The following is a 17,105-nucleotide window of genomic DNA, read 5'->3' on the forward strand; positions in this document are numbered from 1 at the left end:
ATAGTTCCTGCAGAACCACTGCCTGGCCGGAGAGACAATTCAGCCTCCTCCCGGAGACCTCCAGGTAACTGCTCTTCTGGGCACATCACATTCTGCTGATGATGATATACCTCTCTCTATCTTTCTCCATCTCTCTCTCTGTCTCTCTCCATGTCACTTTCCATGTCTTTCTCTCACCATGTCTTTCTCTCTCTCTCTCTCTCTCTCTCTCTCTCCATTTTTGTTATGAGGTACTGTATAACACAGAGGGGGCGACATTTAGCGATTTAGGGGCGCCAAACTGAAACTATATCTTGCCCCCCCCCACCTAAAAACGTTCTGACGCCCCTGCTAAGAGGTGCTGTGTTCTCATCCATTTGTCACACACACAAATTCCAAAGTCTTTTCTTAGAAAGAAACCCGTAGCTTGCTTATAATGGAAACAAAGAAAATTATTTTCAGTGAAACTAACTGCTCAAAAATGCAAAATGATCTAATTTGACACTGCTGTTACTTAGTTCTCCCAACTACGGAGATACTATATGGTAGTGGTTCTGCAGGGTGGTGGTGTGCCCACCAAAAAATATGTGGACAAGCGCACACTGACCATCACCACATAACTAACCCGAAGGATAAGTAAACACAGTTTACTTAATGTAATAATTTTTGCTGAAGTTAGGCCTAGGGACCCATGATTTAAGATAGTTTGAGAAGCACTGCTATATGGGCCTGATCTACAGCTGTTTCCAGGTGTATCAATTGCACCCAGCATAGTATACAAGCCTGCATTGGTGATGACTACTAGCAAACCACGCAGACAGATAGGAAATGGGCCCCACCACAAAGATGTGTGCCAAATTTATATTTCTGCAGCGGGGTACACTGGTATTCCACAGGGAATAACATCAGGGTGTAGAGTTGGATCTTGATCCGAGGCACCAACAGGCTGAAACTTTGACTGTTCCCAGGATGCACTGCACCGCCTCCTCTATAGCCCCGCCTCCAGGCTCTGGAGCTCAGTTTGTAAGTTGGTGCCTGCAGTGCAGGCAGCTAACAAGTGGGGCTGCGCTAGGCAGCCCTGAAAAAACCTTTTCTCTGACGTCCTAGTGGATGCTGGGAACTCCGTAAGGACCATGGGGAATAGCGGGCTCCGAAGGAGGCTGGGCACTCTAGAAAGATTTATGACTACCTAGTGTGCACTGGCTCCTCCCACTATGACCCTCCTCCAAGCCTCAGTTAGATTTTGTGCCCGGCCGAGGTTGGATGCACACTAGGGGCTCTCCTGAGCCTTTAGAAAGAAAGTATAGAAATAGGTTTTTTATTTTCAGTGAGACCTGCTGGCAACAGGCTCACTGCAGCGAGGGACTAAGGGGAGAAGAAGCGAACCTGCCTGCTTGCAGCCAGCTTGGGCTTCTTAGGCTACTGGACACCATTAGCTCCAGAGGGATCGACCGCAGGCCCAGCCTTGGTGTTCGGTCCCGGAGCCGCGCCGCCGTCCCCCTTACAGAGCCAGAAGCAAGAAGAGGTCCGGAAAATCGGCGGCAGAAGACATCAGTCTTCACCAAGGTAGCGCACAGCACTGCAGCTGTGCGCCATTGCTCCTCACACACACTTCACACTCCGGTCACTGAGGGTGCAGGGCGCTGGGGGGGGGCGCCCTGAGAAGCAATAATAACACCTTGGCTGGCAAAAATACCACAATATATAGCCCCAGAGGCTATATATGTGGAAAATACCCCTGCCAGAATATAGGAAAAAGCGGGAGAATAGTCCGCGGAAAAGGGGCGGAGCTATCTCCCTCAGCACACTGGCGCCATTTTCCCTCACAGCTCCGCTGGAAGGAAGCTTCCTGGCTCTCCCCTGCAGTCTACACTACAGAAAAGGGTAAAAAAGAGAGGGGGGGCACTAAATTTAGGCGCAGTATACAATTATATAGAAAAAGCAGCTATAGGGGACATAACTCAGTTAGTCCCTGCATTATATAGCACTCTGGTGTGTGCTGGCATACTCTCACTCTGTCCCCCCAAAGGGCTTTTGTGGGTCCTGTCCTCTGTTGGAGCATTCCCTGTGTGTGTGCGGTGTGTCGGTATGGCTGTGTCGACATGTTTGATGAGGATAATGATGTGGAAATGGAGCAGATGCCTTTAGAAGGGATGTCACCCCCTGCGGGGCAGACACCTGAGTGGTTGAGCTTATGGAAAGAAATGAGTGCACGTATAGACTCCTTACATAAGAAATTTGACGACATGCCAAATGTGGGACAGCCGACTTCTCAGCTCGTGCCTGTCCAGGCGTCTCACAGGTCATCAGGGGCTCTAAAACGCCCGCTACCTCAGACCGCAGACCCAGATGTCGACACTGATACTGACACCAGTGTCGACGACGATGAGTCTAACCTGATGCCCACTAAGGCCATTCACTGCATGATTGAGGCAATGAAAGAGGTGTTACACATTTCTGATATAAATACAGGTACCACTAAAAAGGGTATTATGTTTGGGGAGAAAAAACTACCCGTAGTTTTTCCCCCATCAGATGAATTAAATGAAGTGTGTGAAGAAGCGTGGGCTTTCCCTGATAAAAAATTGGTAATTCCTAAGAAGGTACTAATGGCGTTCCCTTTCCCGCCAGAGGATAGGTCACGTTGGGAAACACCTCCTAGGGTGGATAAAGCGCTCACACGTTTGTCTAAAAAGGTGGCACTACCGTCTCCGGATACGGCCGCCCTCAAGGAACCTGCTGATAGAAAGCAGGAGGCGATTCTGAAGTCTGTATACACACACTCAGGCATTATACTTAGGCCAGCTATTGCGTCAGCATGGATGTGCAGTGCTGCCGCTGCGTGGTCAGATAAACTGTCAGAAAATATTGACACATTAGACAGAGACACGATCCTGCTAACCATAGACCATATCAAAGACTCAGTCTTATATATGAGAGATGCACAGAGGGAAATCTGCCGGCTGGCATCTAAAGTAAGTGCATTGTCCATTTCTGCTAGGAGAGGCTTATGGACTCGCCAGTGGACAGGAGATGCAGATTCTAAAAGGCACATGGAAGTTTTTGCCATATAAGGGTGAGGAATTATTTGGGGATGGTCTCTCGGACCTAGTTTCCACAGCAACGTCTGGGAAGTCAGCATTTTTACCCCATGTCCCCTCACAGCCTAAGAAGGCGCCGTTTTATCAGGTTCAGTCCTTTCGGACCCAGAAAAACAGGCGTGGAAAAGGCGGGTTTTTTCTGTCCAGAGGCAGAGGTAGGGGAAAAAGGCTGCAACAAACAGCAGGTTCCCAGGAGCAAAAGTCCTCCCCCGCTTCTTCCAAGTCCGCCGCATGACGGTGGGGCTCCACAGGCGGAGCCAGGTACGGTGGGGAGCCGCCTCAAGAATTTCAGCGATCAGTGGGCTCGCTCACAGGTGGATCCCTGGATCCTTCAAATAGTATCTCAGGGGTACAAACTGGAATTCGAGGCGTCTCCACCCCACCGGTTCCTAAAATCTGCCTTGTCGATTGCTCCCTCAGACAGGGAGGCGGTGCTAGCGGCAATTCACAAGCTGTATTCCCAGCAGGTGATAATCAAGGTACCCCTACTTCAACAAGGCCGGGGTTACTATTCCACACTATTTGTGGTACCGAAACCGGACGGTTCGGTGAGACCCATTTTAAATTTGAAATCCTTGAACACATACATAAAAAAATTCAAGTTCAAGATGGAATCGCTCAGGGCGGTTATTGCAAGCCTGGACGAGGGGGATTACATGGTATCCCTGGACATCAAGGATGCTTACTTGCATGTCCCCATTTACCATCCTCACCAGGAGTACCTCAGATTTGTGGTACAGGATTGCCATTACCAATTCCAGACGCTGCCGTTTGGACTGTCCACGGCACCGAGGGTATTTACCAAGGTTATGGCGGAAATGATGATACTCCTTCGAAAAAAGGGAGTTTTAATTATCCCGTACTTGGACGATCTCCTAATAAAGGCGAGGTCCAAGGAACAGTTGTTGGTGGGAGTAGCACTATCTCAGGAAGTGCTGCACCAGCACTGCTGGATTCTGAATATCCCAAAGTCACAGCTGGTTCCGACGACACGGCTACTGTTCCTGGGTATGATTCTGGATACAGTCCAGACAAAAGTGTTTCTCCCGGAGGAGAAAGCCAGGGAGTTGTCATCTCTAGTCAGAGACCTCCTGAAACCAAAACAGGTATCAGTGCATCACTGCACGCGGGTCCTGGGAAAGATGGTAGCTTCTTACGAAGCAATTCCCTTCGGCAGGTTCCATGCCAGAATCCTTCAGTGGGACCTGTTGGACCAATGGTCCGGATCGCATCTTCGGATGCATCGCTTAATAACCCTGTCTCCAAGAACCAGGGTGTCTCTACTGTGGTGGCTGCAGAGTGCCCATCTTCTAGAGGGCCGCAGGTTCGGCATACAGGACTGGGTCCTGGTGACCACGGATGCCAGCCTTCGAGGCTGGGGGGCAGTCACACAGGGAAGAAACTTCCAAGGACTATGGTCGAGTCAGGAGACTTCCCTTCACATAAATATTCTGGAACTAAGGGCCATTTACAATGCCCTAAGTCAAGCAAAATCCCTGCTCCTACACCAGCCGGTGCTGATCCAGTCAGACAACATCACGGCAGTCGCCCATGTAAATCGACAGAGAGGCACAAGAAGCAGGATGGCGATGGCAGAAGCCACAAGAATTCTCCGATGGGCGGAGAATCATGTTCTAGCACTGTCAGCAGTGTTCATTCCGGGAGTGGACAACTGGGAAGCAGACTTCCTCAGCAGACACGACCTCCACCCGGGAGAGTGGGGACTTCATCCAGAAGTTTTCCAGATGCTGGTAAACCGTTGGGAAAAACCACAGGTGGACATGATGGCGTCCCGCCTCAACAAAAAGTTAAAAAGATATTGCGCCAGGTCAAGGGACCCTCAGGCGATAGCTGTGGACGCTCTAGTGACACCGTGGGTGTACCAGTCGGTTTATGTGTTCCCTCCTCTGCCTCTCATACCAAAGGTATTGAGAATAATAAGAAAGCGAGGAGTAAACACAATTCTCGTGGTTCCGGATTGGCCAAGACGAGCGTGGTACCCGGAACTTCAAGAGATGCTCTCAGAGGACCCGTGGCCTCTACCGCTCAGACAGGACCTGCTACAGCAGGGGCCCAGTCTGTTCCAAGACTTACCGCGGCTGCGTTTGACGGCATGGCGGTTGAACGCCGGATCCTGAAGGAAAAGGGTATTCCGGAAGAAGTCATTCCTACGCTTATTAAAGCCAGGAAAGATGTTACGGCAAAGCATTATCACCGCATATGGTGGAAATATGTTGCATGGTGCGAGGCAAAAAAGGCCCCAACAGCGGAATTTCAGCTGGGTCGATTTCTGCATTTCCTGCAAGCAGGAGTGAATATGGGCCTAAAACTAGGCTCCATTAAAGTACAGATCTCGGCTCTGTCGATTTTCTTTCAAAAAGAACTAGCTTCACTACCTGAAGTTCAGACATTTGTGAAAGGAGTGCTGCATATTCAGCCCCCGTTTGTGCCTCCTGTGGCACCTTGGGATCTCAACGTGGTGTTGAGTTTCTTAAAATCACATTGGTTTGAGCCACTAAAAACCGTGGATCTAAAATATCTCACGTGGAAAGTGGTCATGTTATTGGCCTTGGCTTCAGCCAGGCGAGTGTCAGAATTGGCGGCTTTATCATGTAAAAGCCCTTATCTGATTTTCCATATGGATAGGGCAGAATTGATGACTCGTCCCCAGTTTCTCCCTAAGGTGGTGTCAGCGTTTCACCTGAACCAGCCTATTGTGGTGCCTGCGGCTACTAGGGATTTGGAGGACTCCAAGTTGCTAGACGTTGTCAGGGCCCTGAAAATATATGTTTCCAGGACGGCTGGAGTCAGGAAATCTGACTCGCTGTTTATCCAGTATGCACCCAACAAGCTGGGTGCTCCTGCTTCTAAGCAGACTATTGCTCGCTGGATTTGTAGTACAATTCAGCTTGCACATTCTGTGGCAGGCCTGCCACAGCCAAAATCTGTAAATGCCCATTCCACAAGGAAGGTGGGCTCATCTTGGGCGGCTGCCCGAGGGTTCTCGGCTTTACAACTTTGCCGAGCAGCTACTTGGTCAGGGGCAAACACGTTTGCAAAATTCTACAAATTTGATACCCTGGCTGAGGAGGACCTAGAGTTCTCTCATTCGGTGCTGCAGAGTCATCCGCACTCTCCCGCCCGTTTGGGAGCTTTGGTATAATCCCCATGGTCCTTACGGAGTTCCCAGCATCCACTAGGACGTCAGAGAAAATAAGAATTTACTCACCGGTAATTCTATTTCTCGTAGTCCGTAGTGGATGCTGGGCGCCCATCCCAAGTGCGGATTGTCTGCAATACTTGTAAATAGTTATTGCTAACTAAAGGGTTATTGTTGAGCCATCTGTTGAGAGGCTCAGTTGTTTTCATACTGTCAAACTGGATATAGTATCACGAGTTGTACGGTGTGATTGGTGTGGCTGGTGATTGGTCTTACCCGGGATTCAAAATCCTTCCTTATTATGTCAGCTCGTCCGGGCACAGTGTCCTAACTGAGGCTTGGAGGAGGGTCATAGTGGGAGGAGCCAGTGCACACCAGGTAGTCATAAATCTTTCTAGAGTGCCCAGCCTCCTTCGGAGCCCGCTATTCCCCATGGTCCTTACGGAGTTCCCAGCATCCACTACGGACTACGAGAAATAGAATTACCGGTGAGTAAATTCTTATTTTTTAGAAGACTTCAAGGGCCGCAGCACTGTCTATGTCATTTTGACATGCTGTGCTGTGGCTCCATTACCTCCCTCAGCGGCACGGTTCCCGGGTACTTGCAGCGGGGACGCACCGGTTTCTAGGCACACCACCGCTGCTGCTCTCCTGGATTGCGTGGCTGCATGACAGGGAGGAGGTAAGAGGGTCCCCCAGGTGGGACACGCCGGTAAATCGCGTTCCGGACCGCGCTGCTGGCATGGACACTGTGGCCGTACAGGGACCCCACTATATCCACCACGGCAGGGAGCACAGGTCGGATTTACTAAAATCCATTTGTAATAGGCTCCACAGTACCCGGTGGTGAAGTCCAGCAGAGGGGATAAGGCGCTGACCTGTAGCGCCATCTACTGCTGGTGTTCCCGCCCTGGAGCTGCATTTCTCTCCCCTTCACTCCCTGCTGAGATTGTGGCGCCATCTTCACTACTAGCTGGGCTGATCTCCGGGACTGCTGTGCACTGTCTCCTCTGTAAAACCGCCTGTCTTGTCAGCGCTGTGTTTTTACAGACACTTAAGTGTTCTACATGTCATTTTAGACCGTGTTAGTTAAGAACAAGTGTACTGCTATATGAATATTTAGTACAAGTATTCTGTGATATACATCCAGTGTTTACTGTGCATTGTTATATCTATATACATACAAATCTATCTGTAGATTTACTAGCCCAGTGCAGTTTTATTGAATTATATGTGATCATTTCTGCATTGTACCAGTGACTGAGTGTGCCTATAGCTGCTGTGTGGTTTCTATTCTATGTATCACTCGTTTGCTATCACTATATTCTGTACCCTGGGGGGCTCAGTGCGTCATATAACATATAGTGTGCCGCAGGATATACTGTTTGGTATTTGTCACTGTGTGTTTCAATCACCTCACACCGATTAAATCCTCAGTTTGTGCTCTGCATTTGCTGTCACATAACGCAGGTTTTTTTTTTAAGGTATTGGGTTTGCCTGGTGATATTGTACTGTTACGTCCTAAGGCTACATTCCCAATAATATCTGTTACACAGGGCGGGAAATCCGCAGATGCTCCTGCATCATGCAGTGCTGGCGCCACGGATTTGACTGAGGAACAGGATTCAACTGAGGGTTCAGGTACTGGGTGCCCTGCACCTTCCAGTCAGTCTGCAGCACCTGTGGTAAATCAAGACCCACCTTGGGCTGCTTTTTCAAATATGCTGACTACGCTTGTAAAATGGCTTACGCCCCCTGTGGGACCTCCTGTGCCATTACAGCCACATATTGTTCCCTGTAGTTAACCCGCCTTGGGCGGATACTCTGTCTACCCAGTTACAATAATTAAATCAGTCTTTGGTCACACAAAAACCTACCCCTCGCACTGCTGGGGCCAAGGGGTCATCTAAGCGGGCCATTTCTTCCTCACAATCCACTAATATTTTGGATGATTCTTCCGATGAGGATGGGGATTATACTGATCCGTCAGACACTGATACAGTTGTTTCTGATGAGGAATCTACAACTTAAGTTGATGTTCCTGACCTAGTGGTGGCTATCAAGCTGATTCTCCAAATTGATGATGACATTGAGCCCCCGCTACATCTAAGAAACCGGATAAGTTAAAACGTCAGAAGGATACTAAAGTAATTTTACCACATTCTGACCTTTTAATTGACATACGTCAGAAATCCTGATCATCTCCAGGAAAGAAGTTTTCCCTGTCTAAAAAGATGCTAGCTCATTATCCTATCCCTGCGGAATTGAGTAACAAGTGGGAAACTCCACCGCTGGTTGACTCTCATGTCGCCCGTCTTGTGGTGTCATCTACTCTGCCTGTCACCACTGTCACCTCACTGAAAGAACCGACAGATTAGCGTGTGGAGAGATGCTTGAAGTCTATTTACACTCTTACCGGTGCTGTACATAGACCCATTATGTCTTGGGCGGCAAAAGGAATTGAAGCATGGGTTCAGGCAACTGAGAATTAGCTGCCTCAGGATTTTCTGACACTGCCAGACAATATCTGTCGTATATTACCACAGCCTCTCACTACATTCAGGAGCCGGCCTCTGATGGATACATCATGGCGGCCAAGGCATCTACTACATCTATACCGGCTTGCCGGATTCTGTGGATAAGGTCCTGGAAAGTGGACCTAGACTCTAAAAAGACCTTGGAGGTGCTTCCTTTTAAGTGAGACATACTATTTGGGGAGGATCTAAACAAGATTGTGACTGACTTGGTGACGACCAAGACTGCGTTTCTCCCTAGTACTAATCCTTCTGCTCCGAAGGATAAGAGTACAACTTTTCCTTCCTTTTGACCTCCAGTTAAAACAAACTGTCAGGCGTACCCGAGAGAGGCTTGTACCTCCAAAACCACTAAGCCCAAATCTAAACAATCCTGGGCCACCCGCCAGCCTGCTTCCAAAAAGACAATCCTGCTGCATGATGGAGCAGGCCTCCCCCTGGCCTGGTTAAAGACCACTTCAGATGCCTGGGTCTGTGAAGTTGTCTCTCATGGGTACGCAATCTCTTTCAAGCGACATCCCACTCACCAGTTCTGTTCAACGGTTGTCCCATCGGATCCGTTGAAAGCGCAAGCTCTACACCTGGTTGTACAATCCCTCCTGGAAACAGGAGTGGTGGTGACGGTACCTCTGTCCCAAGAGGTCCTCCTCAGTCAACTGGAGATGTCGGTCCAATTCCTACAAGCCCACGGGTGGCTCAATTGGAAGAAGTCCTCGCTGGTCCCTGATCGGAGCATGGTGCACCTGGGGACGCTGCTGGACACACATAGCCAAAGACTGTTTCCTTCTCCGGAGAAGGTCCTGAAACTTCAGGACAAGATCACATACTTCCTCTCTCACCCGAGAGTGTAGGTACACTCGGCGATGCAAGTACTAGGCCTCATGGTGTCGGCTTTCGACATGGTAGAGTATGCTCAATTTCATTCCCACCCTCTGCAGAGGATAATCCTTTCCAAGTGGGACGGCCTGCCTCATCGGATCAGGTCTCAAATTATCTCCTTGACTCCGGAGGTCCGTTTGTCACTGAGCTGGTGGCTGCAGGACCAACAATTGGGCAGGGGTCGTCCCTTCTGGATCTCCAACTGGGTCCTCCTGACAACGGACGCCAGTCTGTGAGGTTGGGGCGCAGTGTTGGTGCAACACTCTTTCCAGGGTCGGTGGACCAGGGAGAAATCTCTCCTCCCGATAAACATTCTGGAGTTGCGGGCAGTGTTCAATACATTGACACTAGCCCTGCCTCTGGTACAGAACAGGCCTGTTCAAGTACAATCAGACAACGCCACCACGGTGGCATACATAAATCATCAGGGCGGCACTCGAAGCCGCATGACAATGATGGAAGTGTCAAAAATCCTCCAATGGGCGGAATGCCATCTACCAGACATATCGGCAGTGCTCATTCCGGAATCCTCAACTGGGAAGCAGACTTCCTCAGTCGTCAGGACGTGCACGCTGGAGAGTGGAGTCTTCATCCAGAAGTCTTTCAACTCCTAGTGGACAAGTGGGGCCTACCAGATGTAGACCTTAAAGCATCTCGACACAATCACAAGGTTACGGACTTTGGAGCAAGGACAAGGGATCCTCGAGCAGCATTCCTGGATGCACTGGCGATTCCATTGAACTTTCGGCTGCCATACGTGTTCCCTCCGGTGTCACTCCTGCCCAAGGTAATACGTAAGTTCAAGCAAGAAGGAGGAATACTGCTTCTAGTTGCTCCAGCGTGTCCCAGATGGCATAGGTTCTCAGACATGCAGGGTCTATCGATAGAGCGTCCTCTTCTACTTCCTCAACGCCCAGACCTCCTCGTTCAGGGCCTGGCCAGACTGGCTTTGATGGCGTGGCTCTTGAAGCTTTATTCCTGAGAGCAAAAGGATTCTCTGAGGCGGTCATTCAAACTATGTTGAAAGGCCGTAAACCAGCTTCAGCTCGGATTTATTACAGGGTCTGGAATTCTTACTTCACCTGGTGTGCTGCTGAGAATTAGGATGCAAATACTTTCAGAACTTCTGGCTTTTCTGCAACAAGGCCTAGACTTGAGCCTTCGTCTGGCCTCCCTCGATGTCCATATATCTGCCTTGTCGGTGTGGTTTCAGAGAAGAATTGCGTCTCTTCCTGACGTTCACACTTTCAGGGTGTTATAAGGATTCAACCTCCCTATGTCCCTCCTGTGGCTCCATGGGATCTGTCTGTTGTTCTGAATGCCCTACAAGAGTCTCAATTTGAACCTCTTGAGTCTGTGGACCTTAAATGCCTTACACTTAAGGTCGTATTTCTATTGGCTATTGCCTCTGCTAGGAGGGTGTCGGACTTAGGTGCTTTGTCCTGTCATCCACCCTTTCTGATTTTTCACCATGACTGGGCAGTTCTACGATCTCGCCCAGGTTATTTGCCTAAGGTGGTATTATCTTTTCACCTTAACCAGGAGATTGTGGTTCCGGCCTTCATCTCTTCTGGTTTGTCCTCCAAAGAAAGATCTTTGGATGTGGCACGGGCTCTCCGTATTTATGTGGAAAAGTCTGCCTCTATCAGGAGGTCAGATTCCCTTTTTGTACTTTTTTGGTTTTCAGAAACGTGGCTGGCCTGCGAATAAGCAGACCTTGGCCAGATGGTTTAAAATGGTGATTGCACAAGCCTATGCGCAGGCTGGGCTCCCAGCTCCTGCTGCTATCAAAGCCCATTCTACTCTGTCTATTGGACCTTCATGGGCGTCCCGCCTTGGCACGTCTGCAGAACAATTGTGCAAGGCGGCTACGTGGTCCTCAGTGAACGGGATCCGGTCTCTAGGTCGACAGTAACTAGGTCGACATTAGGTTGACCACTATTGGTTGACAGTAACTAGGTCGACAGGGTTTCTAGGTCGACAGGTCAAAAGGTCGACATGAGTTTTTCATGATTTTTTTCTTTTTTTGAACCTTTTCATACTTAACGATCCACGTGGACTACGATTGGAACGGTCATCTGTGACGAGCGAAGCTGTAGCAGAGCGAGGCACCTTGCCTGAAGTTCGCTCGCCATACGAGGGGACATGGTGCACTAATTGGGGTTCCTGGTCACTCTACGAAGAAAAGAACACCAAAAAAACATAAAAAAACTCCTGTCAACCTAGAGATCCTCTCGACCAATGGTGGTCGACCTAGTTAGTTACTATCTACCTTCCATATCACACCCCCAGTGAACACGTTCATCAAGTTCTATACCTTTGATACTTCCGCCTCCCAGGATGCTTCTTTTGGATGCTGGGTTCTTGTGCCCGCTACAGTGCGTCATGAGGAACTGCTTTAGGACATCCCCAATGTTATTCCCTGTGGAATACCAGTGTACCCCGCTGCAGAAAAGGAGCTTTATGGTAGACTTACCACTGTTAAATATCTTTCTGCGAGGTACACTGGATTCCACAGGGCGCCCACCCTGATGCACTTACCTTATTTGGGTTTGTATGGCATTAGCTGCTAGTCCCTTCTCTTGTCATGAGAATGTGAGTCTATGAGACTAACATCCACCTTCTCTCTTACCCGCTACTGCATTGGACTGGTTATCAAAACTGAGCTCCAGTGCCTGGACGTGGGGCTATAGAGGAGGCGGTGCAGTGCATCCTGTGAACAGTCAAAGGCCTGTTGGTGCCTCGGATCAAGATCCAACTCTACACCCCAATGTTATTCCCTGTGGAATCCAGTGTACCTCGCAGAAAGAGATTAAACAAAATTAAGTCTATCATAAAACTCCTTTTTCTTCGGCAGGGTCCACAGGTTATCCACAGGAAAACAATGGGATATGATGAAGCGACAGCGGATTTGCACCAGTCGGTCAAAGCTTTTCCAGCCTCCCAGCATGCAATGGTCCTGTCCATATATCCCCACCTTCTGGCTCAGGCAAATCAGTTTTATGTTTGGTGCGGCAGGAGCCGGACCATGGTCAGAGGGCTGCTGGATTTTTAGCAGCCTAAGCTTTCTTATTTTATTTTTATAGTCTTACTATTTTTTCTTGAGTGATCTTTCTAAACAGCGTCTTATATGTATCTTAGAAAGAGCCGCTCCAACATCTCTCCACTGGGTCTCGGCAACGCTTACCCACGAGTACAGTGCTGTTCCGGCGGGCGTCTGTGTCTGATATACTAACAGGTCCAGCAGGTAGAAGGTAAGGCATCGGTTCTGCTTAGTAGGGAAATACGGACACAGCTGCACTGTTTTGGGAGGAGACTACCAGTCGCTGATGCGGCTGCCACCTCGGGTGCACCAGCGCTAGGCCTTAGGGATCAGAGGCTCCAGGAATAGTATGAGGCCGCGATCCCTAGGGTTGATGTCAGCAGTGGGGAGTCAGACGCTCTCCTGGTCGCCCCCCCCCCCCCCCCCCCCCCCCCCCCCCCCCCCCCCGGTTCATGACTAGTTTTCTCCGAGTCTCCCGCCATGAACTGTTTCCCGCTTCTGTCTCAGATGCTGTACATGAAGGGGACCCAGTTGCAGCATAGGCGGCTGTGTGACTGGTGCATCTGTGTTCACTGAGCGTCTGTGTTCACTATAGGTTCTTGGAGCGGCAGTGTACACTAGTAGCGTCTGGATCCACTCAGCGTTTGCTAACGTATTGATCGGTCCTGGAAGCGAAGTGAGTCTCTCTGTATTCCACTCTACTGAGTACGGGTAATACAGCACTAAGTCTCTATCTACCCTTTTGAGTACGAATAGTTTAGATAAGTGCCTGTTGCATATGAGTCTGTATACATTTACTGTTTCTTTCGCAATGCATCTGAATACGTTAGATCTGTTTAAACATGATGCAGTAATATGTTCTACATACTTAAAAGTAGTTGTAGTTGATGATTTGCTCATATTGCTTATTATACTAATGTATAACATGTGACTGACTGCTAGTATGATTGCTGACAAAAGAGAGAGAAGAAAGAAAGGGATCTGTTTCCTGTGCACATACGTTTTTTTGTGTAAAAATTAACTTTTATTATCACCTTAAAATAATTGGAAAGAATCTATTGCATCCAAAATTTCTTGGATGCACTAATGCGAAATATTAAAACAAAACAAAGTATAAAGTGATATAAGAATAGACAAGACTGTGTGTGATAGAAAGAAACAGAAATAAATTGGTTAAAAACTCTCAGCTGGGCGTCTTTTTTGTGTCTATTAGCTGATATGTACTGTCTTATCTGACTAATAACAGTATATTCTGATACAATAGTGCTACAGTAATATTTATATAAAGGAACAAATATTTGCTTCTGGGTTTCTCTAAAATGTTACACAGATGTTACTCTTTAATTCTCCCAGACTGATAAATGTAACAATGTTGTTATATTGGCTCATCTAAAGGATTCTGGCTCACTGCCCAGATTATTGTAATTGATGTTTGCAAGTGACCCTGACGAAGCGGTATCTCTAGGTTATGCGTTTGTCTTCAAGAAGCACCCTCCTCTAAGGTTTTTTTTGTACCAGCCCATCTCGGGAAAAGACGAAGGCCAGGGCTGTGTTAGAGGCAGTCCAGAAATTGCTTCAGTCAGGAGTAGTCATTCCAGTTCCTCCTGCACAACGAGGACAGGGTTTTTACTCCAACCTGTTTTTAGTTCAGAAGCCAAGTGGGTCATTTCGGCCCAGTCTCAATCTCAAAGTGCTGAACAAATACACTTGGGTACCTCGGTTTCACATGGAGACATTAGGTTCCATCATTTTGGCCATGGAGCCAGGGGATTATATGGTATCCCTGGATATACAGGATGCCTATCTACATGTTCCTATAGCATTGTCCCATCAGTGCTATCTCAGGTTCGTTATCCTCCAACAGCATTTTCAGTTCCAGGCCCTACCTTTTGGGTTAGCCACAGCCCCCAGAGTATTTACCAAGGTTATGGTGGTAATGGTAGCTTATGTCCGCCAGCAGGGGTTAAGAATATTTCCATACCTCGACGATCTTTTAATACTGGCACAGACGCAGGAATTGCTCTTATGTCATCTGCAACAGACAATAACGTGCCTGCAGAACCACAGGTGGCTCATAAATTGGGCAAAATCGTCTCTGGTTCCGTCACAGCGGATGACTCACTTGGGGGCTTTACTGGATTCAAGGCTTCAGAGAGTAATTTTACCTCTGAACAAGATATCCAAGGTTCAGTCAAGGATTCAGGACTTGTTACACAGTCAAAAGGTATCCATTTACGCAGCAATGCGCATGATGGGTTTGATGGTGTCAACATTCGACATGGTGGAGTATGCAAAATTACACTTGAGGCCTCTGCAGTGTCTGATTCTTGCCAAATGGAATGGGTTACATCAGACGATAAAAACACAGACTATGGTTCTTACATTAGAAGTAAGAAGGTCAGTAGCCTGGTGGCTATAGACATCCCATCTGGACAAGGGGAGACCCTTCTGGATATCAGATTGGGAAATTCTGATGACAGATGCCAGTCTCTAGGGCTGGGAAGCAGTGTCAGGAAGGTTGTGTTTTCAGGGACAATGGACCAAGAAAGAAAGTTGCCTGCCAATAAATATACTGGAACTTTGGGCCATATACATGGCACTGATTCAGGCAAAGGACATTCTTTGGGGAAAACCAGTCCAGATCCGCTTGAACAATGCGACGGCAGTAGCGTACCTCAACCATCAGGGAGGAACTCGCAGCCTAAAAGCGATGAAGGAGGTAAGTCACATACTAAAGTGGGCAGAACTTCATCATCCAGCCTTGTCCGCAGTGTTCATTCCGGGAGTCCTAAACTGGGAAGCAGACTTTCTCAATCGACACGTCATTCAGGCAAGCGAATGGGCTTTACACCCGGAGTTCTTCCAGACTCTAGTAGACAAGTGGGGGTTGCCAGAGATAGATCTCATGGCGTCCCGTCTGAACAACAAAGTGCTCGCACACGGGTCAAGAACAAAGGATCCCAGAGCGATCTTTGTGGATGCCCTGTCAGTGAGATGGGACTTTCATCTGACTTATGTGTTTCCTCCAATCAACCTATTACCCAGGGTGGTGAGAAAGATTAAGCAAGGAAAAGGTGCCGTGATACTAATAGCTCCGACTTGGCCCAGAAGGCATTGGTACACAGATCTGCAGAGGATGTTGATGAATGTTCCACTTCTGCTCCCTCAACGTCCAGATCTACTGATGCAGGGCCCTTGTTATCACAGACATCTGGATCGACTGTCTTTGACGGCGTGGCTCTTGAAACCTCTATCCTAAAGTCAAAAGGATTCTCACAACAGGTAATTCAAACTATGATCAGAGCAAGGAAACCTTCCTCAGCTCGCATTTATCACCGAATATGGCAAATCTATATTCATTGGTGCAGTGAATGGAAAATGGACCCTAAATCTTTCAGAGTTTCCAGGGTCTTAGCATTCCTTCAGGCAGGAATGGATAAAGGTTTGAAGGTGGCTTCCTTGAGAGTGCAAGTGTCGGCATTGACTGTATGGTTCCAAAAGAAAATTGCCAATTTACAGGATGTGCATGCTTTTTTCCAGGGAATGCTGCGCATTCAACCTCCCTTTGTTCCTCCTACAGTGCCTTGGGACTTAAGTCTAGTCCTGAAAGCCCGTCAGGTTGCCCCTTTTGAACGACTTAATAAAGTGGATTGGTTGACAGCTAAAGTTCTCTTTCTACTGGCTATGGCGTCAGCTAGAAGAGTATCAGATTTAGAGGCATTATCATGTCGTTCCCCTTTTCTGATTTTTTATCCAGATAAAGCAGTTCTCAGAACTAGATCGCTGGACGTGGTCCGTGCATTAAGGATCTACATGGATCGTACCAGTGCCATCAGAAAGACAGATTCTCTCTTCATTCTCTACGGATTTCACAAGAGAGGATGTCCTGCTGATGAGCAGACGCTGGAAAGATGGCTTCGGATGACGATTTCAGACGCATATTCTCAGGCTGATCTCCCTGTTCCGGCTAATGTATCTGCTCACTCTACTCGTAAGGTAGGTCCATCATGGGCAGCACAATGTGGTGCTTCAGAAGAATGTAAGGCGGCCACATGGTCTTCCATTAACACATTTATTAGACATTATGCCTTTGATACCTTTGCCTCTCATAACGCTGAATTCGGGCGAAGGATTCTCCTGTCCAGTCAGGAGCGTCCCCACCACAAAATTGCTTTGGGAAATCCCATTGTTATCCTGTGGATAACCTGTGGACCCTGCCAGAGAAATATACGTTATGGTAAGAACTTACCGTTGATAACGGTATTTCTCCTAAGTCCACAGGATCCACAGGGATCCCACCCTGATGCACCTGATTTGAGGATCCTTTTACTCACTAACCTCTTCCTTCTTGTACGGAAGGGTATGCATGTGTGTTCTTATCGCTTGATTAGGGCTATCTATGATGCTCC

At 48.3% G+C, this 17,105-nt stretch overlaps 1 protein-coding gene across 2 annotated transcripts in view; it reads left to right on the forward strand.

Moving 5' to 3' along the window:
- The window catches only part of SLC35A3 (solute carrier family 35 member A3), a 213,672-nt gene that overhangs the window by 195,317 nt on the left and 1,250 nt on the right, over nt 1–17,105 (forward strand). The window lies entirely within an intron of this gene.

The sequence above is a fragment of the Pseudophryne corroboree genome, chromosome 9 (genome assembly GCF_028390025.1).
Source record: "Pseudophryne corroboree isolate aPseCor3 chromosome 9, aPseCor3.hap2, whole genome shotgun sequence".
In the NCBI taxonomy this organism is placed as follows: Eukaryota; Metazoa; Chordata; class Amphibia; order Anura; family Myobatrachidae; genus Pseudophryne; species Pseudophryne corroboree.